Source organism: Mesoplodon densirostris, chromosome 4 (assembly GCF_025265405.1).
Source record: "Mesoplodon densirostris isolate mMesDen1 chromosome 4, mMesDen1 primary haplotype, whole genome shotgun sequence".
NCBI lineage: Eukaryota > Metazoa > Chordata > Mammalia > Artiodactyla > Ziphiidae > Mesoplodon > Mesoplodon densirostris.
In genome coordinates this window covers 31,911,747-31,935,842 of record NC_082664.1, presented here as the reverse complement: position 1 = coordinate 31,935,842, position 24,096 = coordinate 31,911,747, and positions in this window count along the sequence as shown.

Here is a 24,096-nt window from a genome sequence, read left to right as displayed (position 1 = left end):
CTTCCAAAACTGTGTCATGTGGGCAGCCTCTGACACAAGGAGTTGGGGAACTATAGCTTTTCATTACCTTGGGCAAAAGCTGTATTGGGGTGGAAGGATGGCAAATGCTACTCCATTACAAAAGCAGGTTTCCATTAGTAAGGAAAAGGGGAAGACTAAATATTAGGAAACAAATAGCAATGAACAGTCTTCCACAGACGACTTATTTCCTCCTGAACTTGTTCAGATAGACTGAGCTGGCCTGACTGTGGGTTAGTGACTGGAAACCAGAACTTGGTGAGTCACACAGGAGAATACATCTTCAGATGCTGGGATTTCAGCAGGCGCTGACAACAGATCCCAGCACCAGCAGCAAAAGCAGTGACATGGTCCATCAGAGACATCTCTCAGTGTGATGACAGCAGGGTTCCAATCAGAGCAATCAGAGGAAACAGGGAACAGATTTGGCTGCTATAATAAAAGAGACCTCAAACACAGTGGCTTGAGCAAGATGGAAAATTTTCCCCTCATATGTAGCATTCCAGCGATAAGCTGTCCAGGGCTATTTGAACTGCTCTGTCATTCCCAACTTGTGGTTTGCATCTCAAGACAAGGAAGCTACCCCGGTTGTCTTCAGCTCTTAGCCAGAATGAAGGAAAAAAGGGCCAGAGATGCATGTAGTAGTTCTTTTAAAAGCAAGACCTGGAAGTCTTCCAGCCTCGAGGGGCTAGTCTGATTCCATTAGTGATTCAAGAATATGCAGGTCTGGCTTTCTGTAAATTAGTAAGTTTTGAGGTCTATAAGAGGAGGAAGATTCCAGAAAGAATGGCAGACTTTCTATAAAGTGGGGAGATGGGAACTCAAGTCTTGAACTTAGAGATACTCCTGGAAAGCTGTTATTTGTACTCCATTCTGTGAAGTGGAACTCCAGGTCACAGTAATAAAATGGGATGATTATAAAGGGAACTGTCTTAGCCTGGGTACTCTAGAGACTGAGGCAAGGATTAAGGTGCTAACCCTTTTTTAGGGAGGTACAAGCCCAAAGCAGGGAGAGTAAAGGGAGAAGGAGAAATGGCCACGGATGACGGGAAGCGATGTTACACACTAGTCATCACTTCACAATGAGCCACAAAGAGACAAGGGACAGCACAGGCTGCTCAGCAGGTGTGTTCAGCATACACAGCACTTTGCCCAGACAGGTTGCAAGGAAGGAACCCCACCTGAAGTAGCTAACAGGTGATAAAGATGAGGAAGAATTTATCGGCCTTGGTCCTCCCATTTCCTATTTCTCATTGATCAAGATTCACCCCACAGAAAGCAAACGCTCCCTCCCTTCCAGCATCACTAGCTGGTCCCTCAACAGCTGCTCAGACTGGCCAGATCCCATGCTCTGCAATTGGATGTTTAAGTCCCCAGGTGGAGGGGTGACTTGGCACAGGGAGGACACCCATCAGGACAGAAAAGGAAGGAGGTGGGCAAGGGAGTTTGAGAGAGTGCGCAGGTGTCTGACCTAATTACCAGGACACGCAGGCTGGGATGGGACGGTCAATGTGCAGGAAGACCTACTTTGGTCTAAAGGGTCAGCTGAACTGCCTCAATATATCTTCTCCATTTGGCTCCTAAGGAGCTAAAAATATATATCTTTACATTTATTCCTGAGAGTTACTGCATTGTTGAAAGCAATGACAACAGCAATGCTGAGCTATATTACCTCCCTGGGAAGAGTACCAAGTCAGGAGTATGTGATGTAGATTTTCTCTTGACAGCAGCGTGCGTGTCATCTAATATAAGTTGAGTGTGGAGCACGGTGCATCAGAGGCACCAAAGAGACACGATACTGTGACTGCTCCACATTGAGAAAGAGAAACATAACCAAATGAATAGCATTGCGACACCACCCATGCTAAGGGCGAAGTGAGTGATAAAGAAATCAGAGGAGGACATTATCACCAGGGCTTGGGTAGAGGAGAAGCCTTCATGAAGATGGTCAGATTTGATCTGGGTCTTGAAAGAAAGGGGGACTTCAGTATGTTTGGAGTGGGAGGAGGGCATTCTGGGTTGGAGGCAAGGAGCAAAGGTATGGTCTTTGTGGGAAAGTACATGGTGAAGAGCAACCAGAAGAAGAAGAAGCAATGAATAACTGCCTTTGTCTGGAGACGGGAAGGGTGAGAAACATAGCTGTCAAGAGAGGTTGGATCTTAAATTGTGGATATTCTTAAATACTGAGATAAGGAGTTTGATTTTTTCCCCCAAAGGCCTTGGAGATGCCACAGAGGGACGTTAGCATTCCGAGAATGGGAAACTGGAGGGGCAACTTTTTTTTTTTTTTTTTTGCGGTACGCGGGCCTCTCACTGTTGTGGCCTCTCCCGTTGCGGAGCACAGGCTCCAGACGTGCAGGCTCAGCGGCCATGGCTCACAGGCCCAGCCACTCAGCGGCATGTGGGATCTTCCCGGACCGGGGCACGAACCCGTGTCCCCTGTATCGGCAGGCGGACTCTCAACCACTGCGCCACCAGGGAAGCCCTGGAGGGGCAACTTTTGGTGGGCGGGGGAAGGGGGGTTGGAAAATCCCACTGTGGACTTTATCAAGGACCCTCAACCAAATAGGCCACACCCACTTGGTTAGAGAGGGGATAGTGAAGTGGGGTAGGTCTACGGGGCAGTGCACTTAGGGGCTGTAAAGTACAGAAAGGAAAAGCAACAGGGCAATGAACATAATTTTTTTCTGTGTTGTAGTTTTGCTAAGTTTTGGCTGTGAGCAGACCAAGAGATCTGGTCAGCGTGCTTCATGTTGGGTCCTTTCAATGCTATGTGAGAGGCAAAATCAGTGCAGGAGGGTCTGCCATGAAGAACTACAGTTAGTAGTGGTCTGATTTGTATGGTTGTAAGATAATTTTCCAGCGGGTGTGTGTGCGTGTGAATGAGAAAGAGATCTTGTCTAGAGGCTGAACTAGTCTCTGACTGCATTTCATGTTTCCTTCCAACGCCTCATAATTCTGGGGCATCCATCTTCCTGTTAAATCCATTGTCAGATGTTATTTTGGTGAGCATAGACCTTTATTCTAACCCATTCTTTAAAAGGTTATTTTCCAGATTATTCCATTTCTAACCACGCACCTGCTGTAATCCTCCATGCAGTTAATTCTAGGGCTGCCTGCAGATCCTGCCATAGATGTTTTATAACTGTTACAACGTATTTTTAAAATTCACTCGGGATGTTTTCCCTGGAGTAACTTACCCTTCCAGAAAGTCTTTAGCTGCTACCCACACACCACATGAGTCACAACAGAACTTGATTCAGAGCTAGTGAAACCTTTAAGAATAAAGCTGTTATTAGTGAAAAAAGGCTTAGTTCAGGAGCACCTAAGAAGGATTTGATTCAGTTTGGGCTTAAAAACAAGACACTTTAAAAAAAAGATTTTTGCCTTTATATCTCAAATCTATATGTTTTGAGAAAATATTTTAGTACTCAGTGGGATTTCTGGTAAAATAAAATATGAGAAAATGGATTCTGGAGTGAAAGGTAATTTGTTTGAGTTTTATATAGTGTCTATAGACAAGGGGCATTTTTCTTGATCTGGAAAGAAAAGAAGGTGCCACAGTTATTAGGATAGTTTGCCAGAATCAGCCAACACATTAACTTTTTTTTTTTTAAAGTTTGCCTAATGCAGTCCCAGAATATTCTGTCTGTAAAATTCACACACAGATCTCCTGTAGGTCAACAAATGAGTCCTCGTTTTGGTTACCATTGCTATAACTCCAATTGTCCCAGGACCAGAAATTCTGAAGGACTCAGCTGGGAAGTTCTCACTTAGTTTGTAGCATGTAATTGCAGTCAGATGTGTACTGGCAGCTGATGCTCCCTGTTGGCTGACAAGAGTGTCCACACATGGCCTCTTCAGCAGGGCAGCCTGTGAGTAGTCAGCAGCTGGCTTCCAACATGGAGCAAACATTCCAACAAAACCAGGTGGAAGCTATATGGCCATTTCCAACCCAGCCTCAAAAGTCACATGGTGACTGTACTGGGTGATACAGTCATAGGTCCACCCACACTCAAGGGAGAAGGCAGAGACCCACTCTTTTTTTTTTTTTTTTTTTTTTTTGCGGTATGCGGGCCTCTCACTGTTGGGGCCTCTCCCGTTGCGGAACACAGGCTCCGGACGCGCAGGCTCAGCGGCCATGACTCACGGGCCAAGCCGCTCCGCGGCATGTGGGATCTTCCCGGACCGGGGCACGAACCCCTGCCCCCTGCATCGGCAGGCGGACGTTCAACCACTGCGCCATCAGGGAAGCCCCAGAGACCCACTCTTGATGAGAGGAATACCAGATAATTTGCTACCATTAAAAAAAAAACTTTTATAATCCTTTACAGCCAGCCTTAAGATGTCTCTGAGGACGTTTCTAGAGATTCTTAACAAGTTCATGTCAAATTCTGTTAGCATCAGGATATCCACTTAGTAGACTGTCTTCTCCAGCTTTTCCCCAGGACCTCCGTGTCACACTTTTCTTCGTTTTCTTTCTCTCTAGTTGGACAAATCACCTTAGGTATCTCATCTTCAATTTTAAGGACTTTCTAACTGAATTGGTTCTAATTGGTTGATGGATTCCTAACTTGTGCATAGAATGCCTGTCATAAAATGTATTTTTATATTAGTAACAAAGCGGAGATTTTAATATAATAGCTCATTTTTTGAACTATCTTTCACATGACTACATTGCACATGAATCTTATTACAATACATATCATTTCAGTGAAGAGTCTGTGTTTTTCATCTTAACAGTATCTAATTGGCCTTCTATCACAACACAATGAAATTCCTTCATGATAAAATACTATGGACAGTCCTTTGGAAACAGTTGTAGTGGATTGGACCCATGTTAGAAAAGGAAAGCTACAGGGAGCTGTTTGAACGCCTGAGAAATTGTATTCTGTTGAATATTTTCAAGCAATTAGCCACCAATAAGCCTCATAAAAATAGATTCTTCCCTGCCTTAAAAACTGAATAATTGCCAGTAATCTTCAGCCAGATGGATACAGCCTTCCTACAACCACCTTAAATTTTCCTTTTCAGTCTTCCTGGGTCAGCTGAGAATTATGCCCACATTAGCTTCTTAATAATGAATGAACTAAGATTGACAGGATGATGGATCCCACCCACTTCTATTACTGGAGTAAGGATGGAGGAGTGGCTTTTTCTCCTGTAGGAGGAAATTCTGAAGATGGATGGTGCCAAGTGAAGAGGGAGTATCACAGTATAACCTGAGCATGTCACACTGAGCATGTCCAAGGGTGTGGCCTTGGATTTGCAAACTATGTAAACTGTTATCCAGAGCAAAAGGAAGTGGTAAGTTTAGAAGGATAGCACGTCACTGAGATGGCAATAAGGCTATTCAATAAACTATGAATGCCTTCTTAGAAATTAAATGTAGTTTATATAAGACAGTGGATTGTTAGGGATTTTAAAACACAATATGGTTTCTATAATACAATGGCATTTTATGGCTTTTCATGATGATTTTTTATCAATGTTGAGTATGCAGTTTTTTCTTATAGAAATTGTGTGACAAGGCAATAATAATGTGTTCTACATACAGATGAATAAGTGACCTGAGCCAGCCTCATGGGATGGCAGTGTTCTGTCCAAGGGCATTTATCTGTTATACTGTTTGTAATTCAAAACACTTCTGCATAAACACAGTGAAATCTGTATTAATTGGCTTTTATCTACACTTCAGAGGCAGTTAGTTAATATTTGAAGTATTCTAATCAGAAATTATACACCAAAGGGATAATTAGTTGCATTTGAAAGTTCTGAATAAAGTCTATACTCCAGAGACAGCTGACAGTAGAGGGACCTCAGCATTCCTTATCTGTGATCCACACTAGAGACTTGGATGAATATAGTGGATGTTAGAATTCTGTCACTGATGAAGTGAGTGGTCTTCAAATGTGTGGACTTGCTAGAAATATTGTTTGGGCACTCCTACCTTTATATAAACAGGGTATGAGGATTTAGCAAGGCCCATACGTCTCTCTAGGATTTGATTAAAAATTTGCCTTGGACTCAAATGCTGATTAGAGAATTTTTGTGACCCTGCTTTGACTTGGCAACTGAATCTGCTGCTAGAATATTACCACATTTGCTTTAAGTAAACTTTTCATGAAAAATTCTTTCCCATCATCCAAAAGGACAGAAAGCTGGGACTTCATTGTTTATGGAATAGAATGTATGACTCTTTTTCTGTTTATGTGTTAAAGTAACTTCTCAGGCAAATTAATTGCAAGTATATCTCAAAGGTATTTTTCAAACCCACTGCCAGGGAAGAGGCTTATGAGCACACTAACTTCAATATTTCTTACTTGACACATATTTTGTAGAGGAAAAATTGTTTAGATAATCACTACTAGGCTGTATTTTTTAAAAAAGAATGTTTATACATGTACCCCAATGCAGCACTATTTACAATAGCCAGGACATGGAAGCAACCTAAATGTCCATCGATGGAGGAATGGATAAAGAAGATGTGATACATACATACAATGGAATATTATTCAGCCATAAAAAAATGAAATAATGTCATTGCAGCAACATGGATGGACCTAGAGATTGTCATACCAAGTGAAGTAAGTCAGACAGAGAAAGACAAATATCATATGATACCACTTATATGTGGAATCTCAAAAAATGGTACAAATGAACTTATCTATTGATACAAAACAGAAATACAGTCACAGATGTAGAAAACAAACTTATGGTTACCAAGAGGGCAAGAGGGGGAGGGATTAATTGGGAGATTGGGATTAACATATACACATTACTATATATAAAATAGATAACTAATAAGGACCTACCGTATAGCACAGGGAACTGTACTCAATACTCTGTTATGGTGTATATGGGAAAAGAATCTAAAACAGAGTGGATATATGTATATGTATAACTGATTCACTTTGCTGTACAGCAGAAACTAACACAACACTGTAAATCACCTATACTCCAATAAAAATTAATTTTAAAAATAAAATAAAATTAAAAAGAATGTTTAAAGATCATTAGACACTCTAGGAGACTGGTCATAGGTTGCTAGACAACTCGTGAGGTTGACAGTGGATGTGTTAGTCTAGGTCTTGGTAGAAAGCAAATGGTTCACTCAAAATGGGTAATGTGAAGACGGTTGGAGAGAGGTTGTTTGTTGCGGTGTGCGTGTGGGGTTTGGGGATACTAACAAGGGGTGTGCACCTCAGAGCTGGCAGCAGTGGGAGCCATTGCTACTCTTACCTGAAGGGCCAAGGGAAGGGAGCCGGCACTAGACTGGAAGAAGAGAGCTACAGAGAAGGTGCCATCTCCCAGGAACAGAGGCCTTCAGGAAAGAGGTCTAGCCAACCCATGGTGTCTTTGCAGGGAGAGAGCCAGGGCGTGTATACCCAACCTCACTCTCATCCTGCCCTTTACCCTCCAGTCTCCTGCTGGTGCTTCTCACTGGCCAAACCCATCCCAAGCTAGAAGGCCAGGGAGCCCAGGAATGCAGTCCATACAAGCTAGCTTCCAGGGCCCATGAGCGTGATGAAAGGTGCAGAGTGGAGCTGGGGTGGGGAGACAGCAAACAGAAGACCCAGCGCAGGAAATTTTCTGGAAAGACCTCTTGAGCTCATTGAAGTCTATCAGAAAATAGCTTATGTGATTTATCAGAAATGGAAATTACCTCTCCAAAGGAGCAGCTAACTCACATCAGACCAGAGTTCTGTCTCCATTCAGGGACAATTTTTCTTTCTCAGTATGTGTAGCAAAAATTGGTCTGACCTGGCTTTTATTACTGCTTCATCTACCTATAAGCAGGTACAGCTATTAGGCAGAGATTATCTTCTTGATACCACGCACCTGTGAAGGGCTGGACTGCATTAGGTAAGCTCACTACATCTCTATACTCTACATCCTCTTCTTTTCCCTCATCGTATTTGTTGCCATTCAGATTATATATTTATTTGTTCATTTGTTTATTGTCTCTCCGCCATCCCGCTCAGTGTCCATAGTTCATGAAGACCAAAGAATATGTCTCTCTATACTGTCTATCATGGTGCCAGGCACGTAGTAGGTGCTCAATAATTATTTATTGAATGAAGGAGTGAATGAATACTCTGGTTATCTGCCAGCAAGACAGCATTCGTGAAGTAAAGAGAATGTGGGTTCTGGAATAAGGAAGAATTGGGTTTGAATCTTGATCTACTTAGGAGTTGAGAGGTCTTAGCAAATTGCTTAATCTCTCAAAGCTGCAATTTCCTCCTCTATAATGTGGTGATTATAAAATTTACTCACCTGGTTGTTAAAGTTTGAATCAGATACACTGTTAAGTGCCTGTAAAGACTGGGAACATGAAGGAAATAGAGTGATACCTACTGCTGGTCTTATCTACCTATTGTTAGGTTTTGTTAAAGAATGGTTACAGCAAGAGAGGACTCCTTTCAAGTGAGGAATGCACATTAAAACAATTTTTTTCTTGAAGGAAAAACCAGGGGCTTAGCATATAATATAAAGGCTTTATCTTTTTGCGGGTTATAGAAATTTCTTTTTTAGATGATCACTGGTCACTGGGGTTTAGTACAATCTAGTGGATATACTTTCAGCTGAGTCTGAAGCCCTTAGCATCTGTGAGCCAGGGTGTCCTATGGAATTGTCATGAGGTAAAAGCAATAGAAATGTTCCTAAAAATATGCAGGCACATATCTATCAATTATGTTATATTTTAAATGCATTAGGAACATTCACCCTGTGATGAATTCTCTTCTAAGAATATCTCCAACATTATTTTTTAAAATCTAATTTCCTTTAAGTAATGCTAATGTGGGAAAACCCATATGCTGGTGATATCCTCTGGGCTGGCTTTCCAAGTACTTGTCAGTAAAGCACCCCCTTCATCCCCTCTTTCAAATTGGGCTTTAAAAAAATTTGAAAATATCTCAAGTTGACTATAGAAAAAAATAAGAAATACAGATAGCAAAAATAATTTAAAAATGTAAACCCCACCCAGAATCCAACTGCTCAAGAGTGAATTTGTACTTACCCTTTCCTTTATAGACTTTACCAGGAAAAATCTTCATTGGTGATATTTTCTCCTCCCTGGAATGATAGCAGGGTTTTATGTTTCAGTGAGTATTTTTGTAAACAGAATCCCTTTCGCAAATTTCCCCCACTTTCCCACTCTAAGAAAACACTCTCAAGAACCTGTCATTGGGACTTCCCTGGTGGCGCAGTGGTTAAGAATCCTCCTGCCAATGCAGGGTACATGGGTTCGAGCCCTGAGCCGGGAAGATCCCACATGCCGTGGAGCAACTAAGCCCCTGCGCCACAACTACTGAGCCTGCGCTCTAGAGCCCACGTGCCACAACTACTGAAGCCAGTGCGCCTAGAGCCTATGTTCTGCAGGAGGAGAGTCCACTGCAACAAGAAGCCCGCGCACCGCAAGGAAGAGCCGCAACTAGAGGAAGCCCGCGCGCAGCAGCCAAGACCCAATGCAGCCAAAAATAAAAATAAATTAAGAAAAAAAAAAAAGTAAAAGAAACCGTCATTACGTCCCCAGCATTGATTTTACCTCCTTCACGATAAGTAAAAACTATATTGTTTGGGTGGGATTGACCCAACCCCTCAGTTTTAGGGATGGGCACTATGTGGTATAAACTAATCCAGGTAATCCCATTTCCTCTTGCTCAAGTGATTGGTTCAAGCAGTGTAGGCCTAGAATGATCTATGCTATTCCCTTAGCCACAAAAATTGACTCATAGGTGATCCAATCAACTTGTAGCTTGAGCCTTTTGCTGGGAATTCTGCAATATAAAATTTTCTCTCCTGGATGGGGAATGTGAGTGTGTAATACAATTCTAGCCAATGCAATGTGAGGAAAGCCTTTTTGTTTGTTTGTTTGTTTGTTTTTGCAGGGCCTCTGGAAAAGAAAACTGTTCTCTTAAAAGGCAAATAGGCAAATAGGGATGGGACATTTTGTCCTCCAGCCTTGGGGTGTTGATATATGAACACGTGATGCTTGAGGTGGTTACAGTCATCCTTTTATCATAATGTGTCAAGCCCAAGATGAAAGTCAGCATTCTGAGGAGAAAAGAACCTGGTTCGTGATGACATTGTTGAACAACTGGAAACCAACCTGCTTCAGGACGGCTTGCTGTAGAGTAGATTAAACCCCTTTATTGGGCTGCCCTGGTGGCACAGTGGTTGAGAGTCCGCCTGCCGATGCAGGGGACACGGGTTCGTGCCCCGGTCCGGGAAGATCCCACATGCCGCGGAGCGGCTGGGCCCGGGAGCCATGGCCGCTGAGCCTGCACGTCGGGAGCCTGTGCTCCGCATCGGGAGAGGCCACAACAGTGAGAGGCTCGTGTACCGCAAAAAAAAAAAAAAAAAAAAAAAAAAAATCCCTTTATCATTCAAGCCATTTAGAGTGTTCTGTTGCTTACAACAGTGATTCAACCATGAGATATGAATAACCTATTTTCTCCTCTTAGATGTTTTTATTTTTGTTCAGAGAGAAGCAGGCTGTGGAAAAACATGAATAGCTCCACTCATTTTGTTGAAAAAATAATTACCAAAAGGTTCTTTTCGCAACTATTTTCATATATTTCATATTTTTGAGTGATACCAAATCTTGTTAGGCTTAAAGAAAAAGTAAAACCTTTGTTTACTGTTAGATGTGGAGGCTTGGATACCTCAGAGAGAACTTTGGGGATCTCTTGGGACATTTTACTTCATCAGTACAGTTTCAAAAAGTCTGAATGCTCACAAACAGTTTTCTTCTGAGGTATGTTCCTCAGAGAGGAGCAAAATTGTTTGGAAATACAAGATTCAGAGAGAGAAAAATCCTCTTCTTAGGGGCAGAAAGGACTATTCTTGAAACTACAACTTCCGGCAAAGTCAATATAGTTAAAGAAATAGAAAGAATAGATGCTGCTTCTGAACCATATTATGACAAAGGAAATACATCAAACATATAAACTTATTTGCCTTTTGAAAGGAAAAGATTGTGTGGCATTTACCTAAAGGCAGATCAATCCCTCTCCCAGACTAAATGAGGAAGAGATTAATTGAAATCTTAATGAAACAGAAAATTAGGCATTGGTGATATTGCCTGCAACCATTGTAGATTAATAAATAATGCAGCCAGTCTGTTTACCTTGTTGGAATGAGCCCTGGGGAAGCCATGTATCTGATTCCTAATCTGAGAATTAAATCTTGACTCAGTTTCTGTCGACAGGCTAATTTCCTCTCTCACTGGATAAATCAGGTAAATTTCCAGCTTCCTTTGTTTCGACCTAGGGAAAACTTAATGACATTTGTCTAGGCATGGCAGGGTGAAGTCCAACACTATGTTGAAAAGAACTGGGATGCAGGAAGATGTGGCCATATTAACAGCAGTGTTCCTTTTAAAACAGCAGAAGGGGAATGATGCCTTTTGAAGAAAGACCATATTATCACCATCCTCCTCTCTCTACATGTCAGCAATCTCTATAGTTACATGGTTGAGCTCCTTGAGGGCAAGGCCCTTCCCTCATGAATCTCCTTATCTCCCTCTTCCTGTCATGGTGCTCTGGACATAGTAGATGTTTGATAAATCCTAGTTGGTTGACAACTGAGGTCAACCTGTTCTCCAATCCACATTTTGAAAGGTTGGGTTTATTACTACTGAGGCTCTAGATAAAGATTGCTAGGGATAAACAGGTTGTACTCTAGTGTCTGACATCTTGGGGTGGGAAAGAAGGTGGGGCTCCCACTTGGATGAGGGCAGCTCCTGAGTGAGAGGTCTTGCATCAGGTAGTGAATCTAAAAGGTGCTGAGTGAGAGGAAGAGATGGAGTGGAGAATGGGAGGCCCAGAGCCAGAGGAGCAAATTAGCAAGTGGAGTTCACACTCTTCTCTTGGAGCCCCTTATTACCATTACCATGGAGATCTGACTTTGAACACAGTGAGGGTGTCGTTGCCAATCCATATATCAATATACAAAATGTTAATAAAGCTTCCTTTTATCCTAAAAAAGTTAGTAAGAAAAATAAGTAGAAATTCTACTATTTTCTTCGTGCACCAAACTTTTTTACACATCTCACTTTGGAGACTGCTTGTCCACATGGATAAACAAGATAAGCACAGTTTCTCTGCCCTCATAGGGGTTATAATCCACTGGGGAATATTAATAACAAAACAAGCCTTTATAATTATGTAACACCCATATGCAAATATATACCTCCATACTGAATATTAAAATAAGTGAATATTAACTGATAGTAACATTTTTGTATAGCTAAACAGATGACACTATTTCTCAGCTGCTGTAGCAGACAATTGTGGCTTCTGCTACCCAAACTCTATTTCCACTTTTTCTGGGAAGAACATCCTGAATTTTTTCTCAGGATAACATCTCCTCTTCCCCCTGGACTTTTAGCCCACCACCCCCCTCCCCAGATCTAGGGATGGGGAAATTATCCAGGTGTCAGCAGTATATTTTAATCCCTGACCAGAGAGATTGTTTCAGAAGTAGTCATGTGACCCAAGCTAGTCCAAGCAGAAAAAATCCTGGGATTTTTTTTTTTTTTCCTGGAATAACTTGGAAAGAGGAGTTCTCTTTTTTACAGACTTGGAATCGAGTATGAAAGTTTGGAACTTCAGGCAGATATCCTCTCCACAAGAGGAGGGCCTATGAAAAGAGAACCAAGACAGAAGAAATGTAACATTCAAGAGGCAAAGGCAGAGAGACTGGATTTGGTGATGTTTGAGCCCTGAATCTCTGGAGACCAAATATACCTCTATACCTTCCATTTACATGGACCAATAGATTCTTGATTTTTTGCTTAAGCCATTTTGAGTTGGGCTTTCTCTTAACAACCAAAATTTTGTAACAACTTCACTAATTTGCAGTTACTTTCAATGACTGCTAAGCTAACCTTAGTCTTGTTTGAAGTTTCAATGGAGCTCACCTCTTTAACATCCTAAATTTTTCTTGGATTTATACTTTACCTAATATTTGTCTTTTATCTCTGAGCTTTTAACAATGATAGTGGCTTCTGGATATCATTATCCTTCCCTGCACCCTCCATTGTGATTTTTGCTATCCTAGCGCAGTTTTTCCTCAGACTGTTTTGAAATCATGAGATGCCCATTGAAACAGCAGATACTGTGAAGGTTGGACAATCTGCATTTTTAAAATGCTCCCAAGTGGTTCTGTCATGCACTAGCATTTGAAAACCAGAGTCCTAGCCCTAGACCATCATCTGTAATTGCTTTCTGCTCTTCCCCCAAAACCCTTAGGTCACTCTCTGCCTTTGATCCGTTTCTTTTCCCATCCATGGATAGAAAGTGAATGAGAAACAGAAGAGCTACCTGGACTTCCCATTGGCCAGTGTGACCCTGATCTTTCGCTCTCATTCACATAGCTGGGAAAATTTTCCCAGATGAACCAGCTCAAAACTCAGCTCTTTGCCCTTTGGAAATCTGAATTTATGTTTCCTAACAAAGTGCACTGATGTCTAGTCTTCTGTACTTTTTGCAGCTGTACTTTTTGCAAGGGGCAAAGAATTCCTAAGACTCAGCCTGCACCAGAAATTGGAAAACATGTACGTAAATAGAACATAGCAAGATATTTAAATGTTTTCCTTTTTCTTCCCCCTTCTATGAAGAGGCAAGAGAGGTCTGAGGCTGCCTGCCCCTTCTTCTGTAAAATGAGCCCACTTATATTAGGGGCTTGTACGGCAGCACCATATCAGGGTCTTTAAACAAAACTATCCAATGATTACCTCAAACTTGACGGGACTGTTGATTGTGATACATGAGCCTGCAGCAAAAGTTATGGGACAGTCACAGAAGCCAACTTTGAACTGTAAGCCTTTCCCATGACCTGTGCCTCCAGAATAGTAGCTCCCTGCCGGCGACCATCTGTAGCCCTGATCTGACCCTGCCCCAAACATTTCCCATGTGGAAGCTGGCCCAGCTGTCACAGAGCAAGCAGATAAATTTTCCAGTGTTTACAGACTTCTCCTGGACTTGTGCATATCCTCGCAGTAATCGCTGTTTAAAAACACCCAATAAAATTCAAGAATGTGCCAATAATAACTCCCTCATCACAGGCTGGACTGGATTTGCAGAGCCCCAGATGCTGAATGCTGCTCCTCCAGGAAAGACATTGAGCAGGGTACCAGGAGATGCCCTGTTGAAGGCACTGACCTTGCCCTGGCCCCCAGGTCCATCCCACTCCAAAACACAGGCCTGGTCCACTTCAGGTCAGGGAGATGTGTGTGTGGGCAGAGTGGGCGAGGAAGGAAATCTCACCTTTTATATCAGTTTTTCTTAACCTTTCTTTGCTCTCCAGGTCCTGCTGCTTATCTCACCATCCCTGTCTTCCCGCCCCTCACCTTCCCCCCACCCCCTCCCTACCCCCAATGGAGACAGATTCCTTAAAGCTTCATGCAGAAAACTCTGAGTCACCTCTGCTTACACCATTAATTCTCCCTCTCTGCTCTTCCTTCCCTAAATCTCCTCCACAAGTGAGTGCCTAAGACTTTGCAATGAGATGTTAAAAAATGTATTTTTAACTTAAAGAGGGAAATGATATATGAGCTCTTCCATTTCAATCGAGAAATTGAGAATTGAAAAAGGCAATGTGGTTTATTTAGGGACCCTTCTTCCAGAAGATCCAGGCAGAAGTCAGCACTTTTGGGGAAATTCAGGGACCTCCCTGCAAATCTATCGTATACAGAATATTTCCCATCAAAAGGACTAAGGTGAGGACAGTAAGGGATAGGAAACCAGAGAGTTTGTGGGGCGGATTGAGGTAGAGGAAGCACTGTAGTTAGATGGGGTGACCCTTTCCTTTCTCTCGGGAAGGACCTCTGCAAGAGAGGGAGGCTTGGACCCTCCAGGGGATGAATGTTTATATCCTTCAACAAGTATTGAGTGTGCCAGGTACAGTATTGGATGTGGAGGATACACACATCCACGGAGCTAGAGTGTGTGTTGGGAGGGGTAATGCTAGTAATCAACTAATCACTAAATAAATGTGCACGTGAAGCAGCGGTAAGTGCTGCTAAGGAGAGGTTTGTCAGGCTAGGAGAGGCAATTTGAGAGAGGATTTGACCTATTCTGAGGGGTCAGGAAAAGCTTTCCTAAGAAAGTGATGACTGGGTTGAGAGCTGAATGATGACTAAGAACTAGGCAGCTAAAGGGGGAAGGATGGGGCTGGAGCTGGGGGCCCGTGGGGGCCTGCTGAGCAGAAGGCCCTAGAGTAAGGACAGTGGATTGGAGTTGGGAGAGCAAATGGGGGAGGGGCTGAGGCTGGAGAGTTTCTATGGCACCGATCAGGGAGCACCTTGCTTGTAGACCATGTTGAGGATTCTCGTCTTTATCATACAAGCAATGAAAAGCCATTGAACCATTTTAATTGGTGGTGGTGGGCATGGTAGTGACGGGGGATGTGTTCAGATTTGTGTTGGAAAATATTGTTTTGGCTATAATGTGATGGGTTGCGGGGGGTGGTAGATTCAAGGTAGAAAGAAGAGGTCGGGGCGGGGGGGGGTCGTGTAGTAGCCCAGGCAAGAAGTGATGGTAGCTTGGGCTAAGTTAGTGGCAGTGACGGGAAGAGAGATTTTAGAGGCAAAATCAACAAGGCTTGGTGTGTGTGTTCCCCTTATCACCTTCAAGCTTCCTCAAGTGTAAATCTGACAGGAGCCTGAAGGTTGCATGCCCATTGGTGCATGAGAGGGCAGGTCACAGCTAAATTACATTTATCTGAACAAACAGCTCCGGTGCTGGCTCTCAAAGAGGATTTTCCAGCCCTCGTGCATCTTTGGCATGAGCAGGCACTGAAAATGAAGTGCTAGGGAAGGAAGCAGGCTCCCAGGTTATTTTTAGTAAGCTCTAGGAAATAGCCGACATTCTAATTTGAATCCTTCTCATTAACATCCAGAGCCTCACCTCACACAGTTCTTGTTGCTAATGTCTGCAAACTTCTCTTTTCCCCAGATAATTGACAGTAGGGCCCCATGGAAGTCTTCTCAGCATTTCTGCAAAAATTCAGGAAACATTAGGTTTGACACCATCACCATGTTTGCCAAGGCAGCAAAAATCCCAGCCGGCAAAACTTCAAGTGTGATGAAGCGGAAGGGTGGGGACAGCACAGAATGACTGATCATCTCGGGATGTCTTCTAGCGAGCGTTTCCAATGTTGGCATTTTCCCTTGTCTTTGAAGCAGGAACAGGAGGCAATGGTGGCTTTGGGGTCATGCCATGGTGATGTAGGTAGGGTTTACCCCTCTTCCTTTTCTACCTTTCCTCTCTGCCCTCAAGCAGTTCCTGGATTTAAAGTTATTTTTAATATTTTTATTTAACAACAGTAAAAGCGTTTTTAAATTAGATATGTTGACGTTATATAGAACAGTCAGTGCCTGAACTATTGCTGAGCTGATTCTTATGTTGGCATTCCAGGCCCTCCATGGGCTTAACCTGGGACGTGTTATTTAGCCTCTTTGGGTCTTGATTCCGTTGCCCAAGACATGAAGAAGTGTTGTACCAGCTTGGCATTTCTCCACCTTCAGTCATTCAGGCATCATTCTTATCATATTTGCCGTGATGACTTTTCCCTTACATTATGACTTTCTTAACATTTTTTTCCTTTAAATTGACACACTCGTTTATATCAGTCCCTTTTTTTAAAAAAAACAGTCTTGGCTATAATGTATATGAAATTGTGGGACTGATGTGATAATGACTTTTTTCCTTAACACACATAAATAAACACAGAATTAAAAATATTTATCTATCTATCTGTCTATCTATCTCAAATTACATTCCTCTATGATGATATGTAGACCCCACTCTGGGAGACTCTGGACAAGCTGATTTCTAAGCTCTCTTGCAGTGCTAACATATTATTGTTCACATCTGGCCTTACCTACCCAGCCTTATTTCCCATGGCTTCCTAAAAGAAAACCTCAAGTTTGGCCAAATCAGTGTTCTTGTTGCTCCTTGTAGACAGTGTAAGCATGCTATTCCCTTCATCTAGAATCAATAATTTATTAAGGAGAGAGGAACTCTGACCTAAGAAGAAAGAATAAGTTGAGAAAGCACATGATTGGGTGGACAAGCTTCCCTTGACAAGTTGGCCAAGAAAAGCCTTTGGGTTGGCAGTTGTTTGTTTGATGAAGGTCAAGTGTAAAGAGTTGAGGGACTGGTCATTCGTGGGTTATTTTTTTTCCCTTTAAAAAGAGGGTTACCCATTTACTGGGCAAATCTACTAGACAAATTTCTGAGTGCCCCCCCTGGGGGGGGGTCTTCAGCTTCATCTAATAGAGAAGAGAAAATCTGGTTTGACTATTATTGTGAGTAATCATTATTTGCTATAGAAATTAATTAGTTCACTTATTTACAATGCACGATGCTTTATTCCATGCTAGTCATTGGATATGTGAACATAATCAAGACACTTCTCTACCCCCTAGGAACTCAAGTTTAGGAGGAGACAGAAAGTAAATAGGTGAACATGATAAGCCATGTTCAGGCCCCAAAGCAGAAGTGTCTCTAGTGTACAATGTGGCCACAGGAGAGCAAGTGTCAGCTCTATGGAGGCAAAACATCCTAGGGGAAGTAAAATGATTTATAAGCCGGGTCTTGACTATAAGCCAGTGCTGGCTAGCTGAATGGGCAGTGCAGGACAAAATGCCCTCCCAGGGAGAGTAAACACAGTTATAAGATTATCTGGCATATTCAATAAAGCTGAAAAGTGAATGCAATTTAGTAGGGGTGGAACATACAGTTACCTCTGTGTGTGTGTGTGTGTGTGTGTGAGAGAGAGAGAGAGAGAGAGAGAGAGAGAGAGAGAAAGACACAGAGAGAAATATTAGACTATAGTCTCTATTCAAGAAGGAGCTATTGAAGTCTTTTAAGCAAGGGGGTGATGGTTCAGAGTTACATACTGAGAATTCACTCAGGCAGCTGGGTAGTGGATAATTGAGTTGGAGGGTGTTTCCAAAGTACAGGCAAAGAGACCAGTTAAAACTCAATTACAAGGGTCCAGGTGAGAGAGGATGAGGGCAGCAGCAGTGGGTAAAGAGGGAAGGGACAGATCTGAGATGTATTAAGAAGGATGTGACGATGAGAGAGTGGGTGATGTGTAGGAAGATGCCAAATTTTCCAGCTTGGATGATTGGGTCGTGGCGCCACTCAAACCCAAGAGGAAAGATGCAATTTGGGGAAACATGAATTTCTTTTGGAACTGTATTCCCTGGGGCCTGCATGACCAAGTGACAGGGTTTGAAGCAATTATGCCTGAGTTTTTTTCCCCAGCTCTGTTGGTATGACCTTGTTTGACCTCCCAAGGTCTCTTTGTCCATAAGATGTACTGCCTGTGCTGGCTTGATTTGAGGTCTCAAAGAAAAGATATATGTGAAAATACTTTGTAAATGTCTTCACAAATGTAAATATTTGTGTCTCCAGGGAAGTGCAAAGTGTAAAAAGCAGAGCTATCATTACATTTAGCTTATAAATGGGCAGCGTGTGTAGCTGCTTTCCATTGTGATCCCCCATCCAGCAGATTTCTCTGTGAAATTGCCAGTATCACTGCCTGTCCTCCTGACCAAGATGGATTAATTCCTATGAGACTAAAATGTATTACTTTGCCCTGCAACAGTCCAATTCAAGAAACATCACACACCTTTATTTTTGTAAACCTTATTAAATCGTTCCTCTGTTCCCATTTGCCAGGGTGGCCTAAACATCCATTTTCAGTCAGAACTGAAAGTCCCATTGGATCACGTAAAAATCCTGTTTTTCATTGGTGAAATGAGTGGGGTTCGTAGGTAGGCTAAGAAATATTACATAGGGAGCTCTACCCCCTTGCATGAGCAGGGTATACTAATTGTCATCAGTTTAGACAAACCTGTAACACCTGTTAATTCAGACCCAGGTCTTTGAGATCCGTGGCCCATAGGGTTGAGAAGAAGATGAGCCTAAGGTACCCATACCCAAGACAGCTCAGCAGACTTATCATCCAGACCCCAATATTGAGGATTTACTTTTGGTTGCTGCTGGGTTCACAGTTTGCTGTGGAATAATCATGTTCCTTATAAACGAGGAGAGTTGTAATGTCAACAGTGTGGGGAGGGTCAAGATGGAAGGAAAACTGAACCACTGAGGGTGGGGGCTGCTGAGGAGAGCTGAGGGTTGAGTGTACGTGATGGAGCTGAAGTCTACCGAGGAGAAAGAGGTAGGAAATAAAGACTTTATCTGAAAAAGAGGCCAGAGTGGAGAAAAATAGGAATAAGAAAGCATTCTGAGTGCATTGAAAATCTTTCTTTTAATTCTTGCAAATTGTGAAACTATCAACTTAGCGCAATTGCCCTTAGAATAAACATTTTTGATCAGAGCATTTTAAATGCTAACTCAACTCCTGGGAGGAGAGAAAAGCCCCCCTCCTAGAGCAATGTTTCTAGAGTGGGGTACATGGACCATTGGTGGCCTGTGAGATGATTCTTGTAGTTAAACATAAGATTATTCTTCTATTTTAATAGTTCTATGTTTATTTTGATTATCATTATCTTTGGCAACTCATGATAGTTTTCTATTTAAGGCAGTAAAACTTTAAAAAAAATTTTTATTTTATTTTGGAGTATAGTTGATTTACAATGTTGTATTAGTTTCAGGTGTACAGCAAAGAGATTTAGTTATACATATACATATATCCATTCTTTTTCAGATTCTTTTCCCATATAGGTTATTGAGGAATATTGAGTAGAGTTCTCTGTGCTATCCAGTAGGTCCTTGTTGATTATCTGTTTTTTGTTTTGTTTTTTGAGGTACGCGGGCCTCTCACTGTTGTGGCCTCTCCCGTTGCGGAGCACAGGCTCTGGACGCACAGGCTCAGCGGCCATGATTAACGGGCCCAGCCACTCCGCGGCATGTGGGATCCTCCCGGACCGGGGCACGAACCTGTGTCCCCTGCATCGGCAGGCGGACTCTCAACCACTGTGCCACCAGGGAAAGCCCTGATTATCTGTTTTATATAGAGTAGTGTATATATATTAATCCCAACCTCCTAATTTATCCCTTCCCCCAACATTTTGACACTTTCTTTTAAAATAAATTTAAGGAAAAAAGTGAGTTGATTTAAAGAAAAAGTATAGGTATTTATTAAAATAAACAGGTGATAGTATGGAAAAATAGAAGGTAGTATTAGAATGACTAATGTTTGGGAAACATCAAAAGTTGTGCTACATTTGGGTGGAGAAGTAGGAAGGAAGTAGCTTACAAGGTTTGTGATGACCACACACAGATAATTTCTCACCAGGTTACCTCATTGCATGGGCTTTTCTCTCATGAAGATTATTCTCTAAAAATGCAAGTAATTTGAGGATAGCATCATATCATAACATATTATAAGCACATTTCTTATTCATTTATTTTGTTTTTTGGCCACGCCGTGTTGCTTGTGGGATCTCAGTTCCCCAGTCAGGGATTGAATCCGGCCACAGCAGTGAAAGTGCAGAATCCTAACCACTAGGCTACCAAGGAACTCTTTAGGCACAAGGCACATTTCTTAATGCTCCACTTACACTCTGACCAGGACATATCTGGAAGGAGAAAGGAGATTCCTGGGCTGCAGTGGGGGTGGCGTGGAGTGGATCCCAAGACAGTTCACCAACCTCACAGTTTTGTCCAAGTCTTGAATGGCAGCATTTACCTAGTGCAGTGGCTGACAAGTGGATTGAATTCAAATGATATGAGGCTTAATTTAATGTGATGACGAGCACCCCTTGAGGGTAGACTTGAGGCATTGCAACTTTTTTTTGTACATAGACCTTGCAGTTCCCAGAATTGTGCTCGGCACATACTACATAGATGCTCAATAAATAGTTGCTAAATGAAAGAATGAATGGCTGTGAAAATTGCACAATATTTTATATTTATACTTGCAAATGAGTGGAAAGGGTCCAGGCTTGAAATGATAAAGTGCGAGGTCACATTTCATTTCTGCCCTTTACTTGCTGTGTAACCTTGGGCAAGTTACTTAACCTCTCTGAATCTCATCTATCAAATGGAACTACTCAGTGATACTCTGGTAAGTGTTTTACAATTGGCTCTCCAAGAAGAAAAGCTCTGCTCTGTAGCATTTGCTGATTTCTGGGGCGTAAATATTCCCATCAAGCTAACAACCATTTAACAGCTAGCTTGAAAAATTCCTGCAAATCTAAAAATCAACTCTCATAAGTGACAGGATACAGTTCACCACTGGAGGCAACCTCATGGGTTGTCAATCATTCTTGGAGCACATACTACCTGCTAGCACTGTGCTTAGAATATCTCGTTTAGTTCTCATAAAAATGCTGATGTAGAAACTATTATTATCCCTATTTTAGGGATAAGGAAATAGAGTGTTGGAGAGATTAAGGGATTTGTATGGACACACAGCCTGTATCCTTTCTACTAGACTGTCTTCCCTGTTCTTTGAATTGAATCAAGAAAGGACAAGTGGGCTTCCGTGGTGGCGCAGTGGTTGAGAGTCCGCCTGCCGATGCAGGGGACATGGGTTCGTGCCCCGGTCTGGGAGGATCCCACATGCCGCGGAGCGGCTGGGCCCGTGAGCCATGGCCGCTGAGCCTGCGCGTCCGGAGCCTGTGCTCCGCAATGGGAGAGGCCACTACAGTGAGGGGCCCGCATACTGCAAAAAAAAAAAAAAAAAAAAAAGAAAGGACAAGTACCACATGCAGCATCTGGCATGTAATAGATGTTTAATTAATGTTCCTTTCCTTTCCTTCTTTACCATTTCTATGAAAAATATACTGGTAGAAAATGTCCTGGACCAGATCCCAGACATCCCTGGGAATGTCTAGTCATAGAACAATGCCAAAACATTATTTTTTTTTATTTTTGAGAATGCACCTTAGGTATTGGGGAAGGAAAAAAAGAACAACATAAGAAACTGCAAAGATACAATAAAATCCAGGTGCAGTTTCAAGTACGTAAAGCATCAAATTGTTGTCTAATGACCCACTTAACAAGCCAAGGGCTTTGAACATGTGTGGTTCTTCTACAGGAGGGCACACGCCACCTCCACTAACTTCCTGCCCAGTTTAAGAGAGCTTCGTAATGATTTACCAGCTAAGTGAGAGCCTCTTCCTTCCCTGCTCTCTCTGCTGTTGGCATACCAGGCAATGAGAAACTCACAGGTGTTTCTAAGAGTCTGATATCCAGCTATTCATTAAAAATATAATATTTGGGACTAAACTGATGCATTATTATACAATTTCTGCCAAAAAAGTATGAAAATTTTTCCTCCTCTGGAAAAATATGGGTATAACTTGGGTTGAAGGAAATTGGACTGGGGGGATTTGGCTAAGGGGATAGGGCCTCCTACCCACCAGCCATTCCCCTCCCACATCCTCCTGCCTGGCAGAGCCAGCTCCATGAGATGCTGGAAAGGCTAGGTACTTGCTTGAAGGGAGGATGGCCATGTAACCTACCCAGTTATGGCCAAGGGAAAACATGCTAAGGGGCTTCTAGGAACAATTTTCTTTGCTGAAAAAAGCGGGGACATGCAAGAACAAATTCCACATGTCCTTACCTGCTTTTGGACACTGTCATCTGAGGGTGACAGTTTTGGTGTCTAGGTGGATAGCCTGGAAGTTTCTACCTCCCTATTTCTCGTTAAGTGAGATAGAGAAATATCCTTATTGTTTAAAGCCTGTTTGTCATGTATTACCTACTTTGCAGCCCAAAGCATCCTATACCAATAGTTAAAATTATCAGCATTATCAAGTTTACCTGCTCGAATTTAAGTGTTAGAACCCATAGTTACCAAAAGACTTTGCATAAGAAAACTTTCTGCTGCAAGTAATTCGAAGTCCGTACTCCAGCTGGCTTAATATAGGGAAGTTTATCACCTCATGTGGCAGGAAACACAGAGTCAGGACAGGCTTTAGGTGGCAGGCATGCCCTGGCTCTGCTTCTCTGAGACTCTCCTATTCTGTTCTCCCTGGTGACTTTGGTCCTCAGGCCAGCTGACTGCCAAGTTCTAGGCACCACGTCCCAACAAGACCACGTCCCCAGTGGAAGAAGAGGATTTGTCTATCCCTGTGTCTCTTCAGAGAAGTGAGGAAAGCTTCTTTGTTAGTGATAATTCATTTTCCATCCTTTCCTAAGTCATTCTCTGCCAATGGGAACATAAGATCTTCATGGGCTACATTTGGGTGGAATAGATTTGGGGAACCCATACCAAGCACCAAGTGTCACTTTTCTTATTTTCCCCCTTCTTGGAGATCTTTCATGGACCCTGGTGAGCTCGTTTTCTACCTAGAATCTCTGAGAGTCCTAACTGATCTTTTTTTCCCCCTTCTAACTTGGTTTTGAGCCTTAACTCACTCAGATCCCTCCTAGCTGACAAATGATTCTTTAATGTTATCAGTTGGTTTCTCTTAAAAGAATTGGATCTTTTTTGTTTCTGGGTCCTTAATCCACCCCTGCAAATTATAAAAACAGGTGTAGTTTAAAAACAAGAAACAAACAAGCAAAAAAACAATGGGATACCAATTGCTTCAAAGGAAAAAACTCTAGATGTACAAACTACTGTTTTCATGGTTAAAAACGTTGTACCTCAATTTGTTCCTCTGCTTGAGCATGTTTCTAAGCTTACAAAGAAAATAGGCACCATGCCTTTAGGAGGAGATATGTCAGATTTTTTAAGTGATACAAAGTTACTTAAGGAATAAGAGCCATGAAATGTGAAGCGACTGTTATCTGGGGAAAACTTCAAGATTCAACCTGGAGGAAAGGGTGAGCAAAGGAGAGAAACTTGTGTGTCAGGTCAACCCTTTCCTCATTTGATGGGAACCCTACCCTTTCCGTTACCCCTCACGGCTCCCTCTCCTGTATTCACATGTAGCAGATTAACCACTAAAGGCTTACTTTGTGCCTGGTTCCTGCTGCTTTTAGTCCGAGAATCCCCTGGGTGAACTCTGGGCCAGCAGTAGCTGATTCGGCTGTTGTCATGACTACCTCGCATCCTGTCCCTCCCTTCCCCCACCCTCAAGGGCCCAGTGTCCACCCCGGCCGTCCAGCCTATGTTACTGGGCATGTGGGAGTAAGT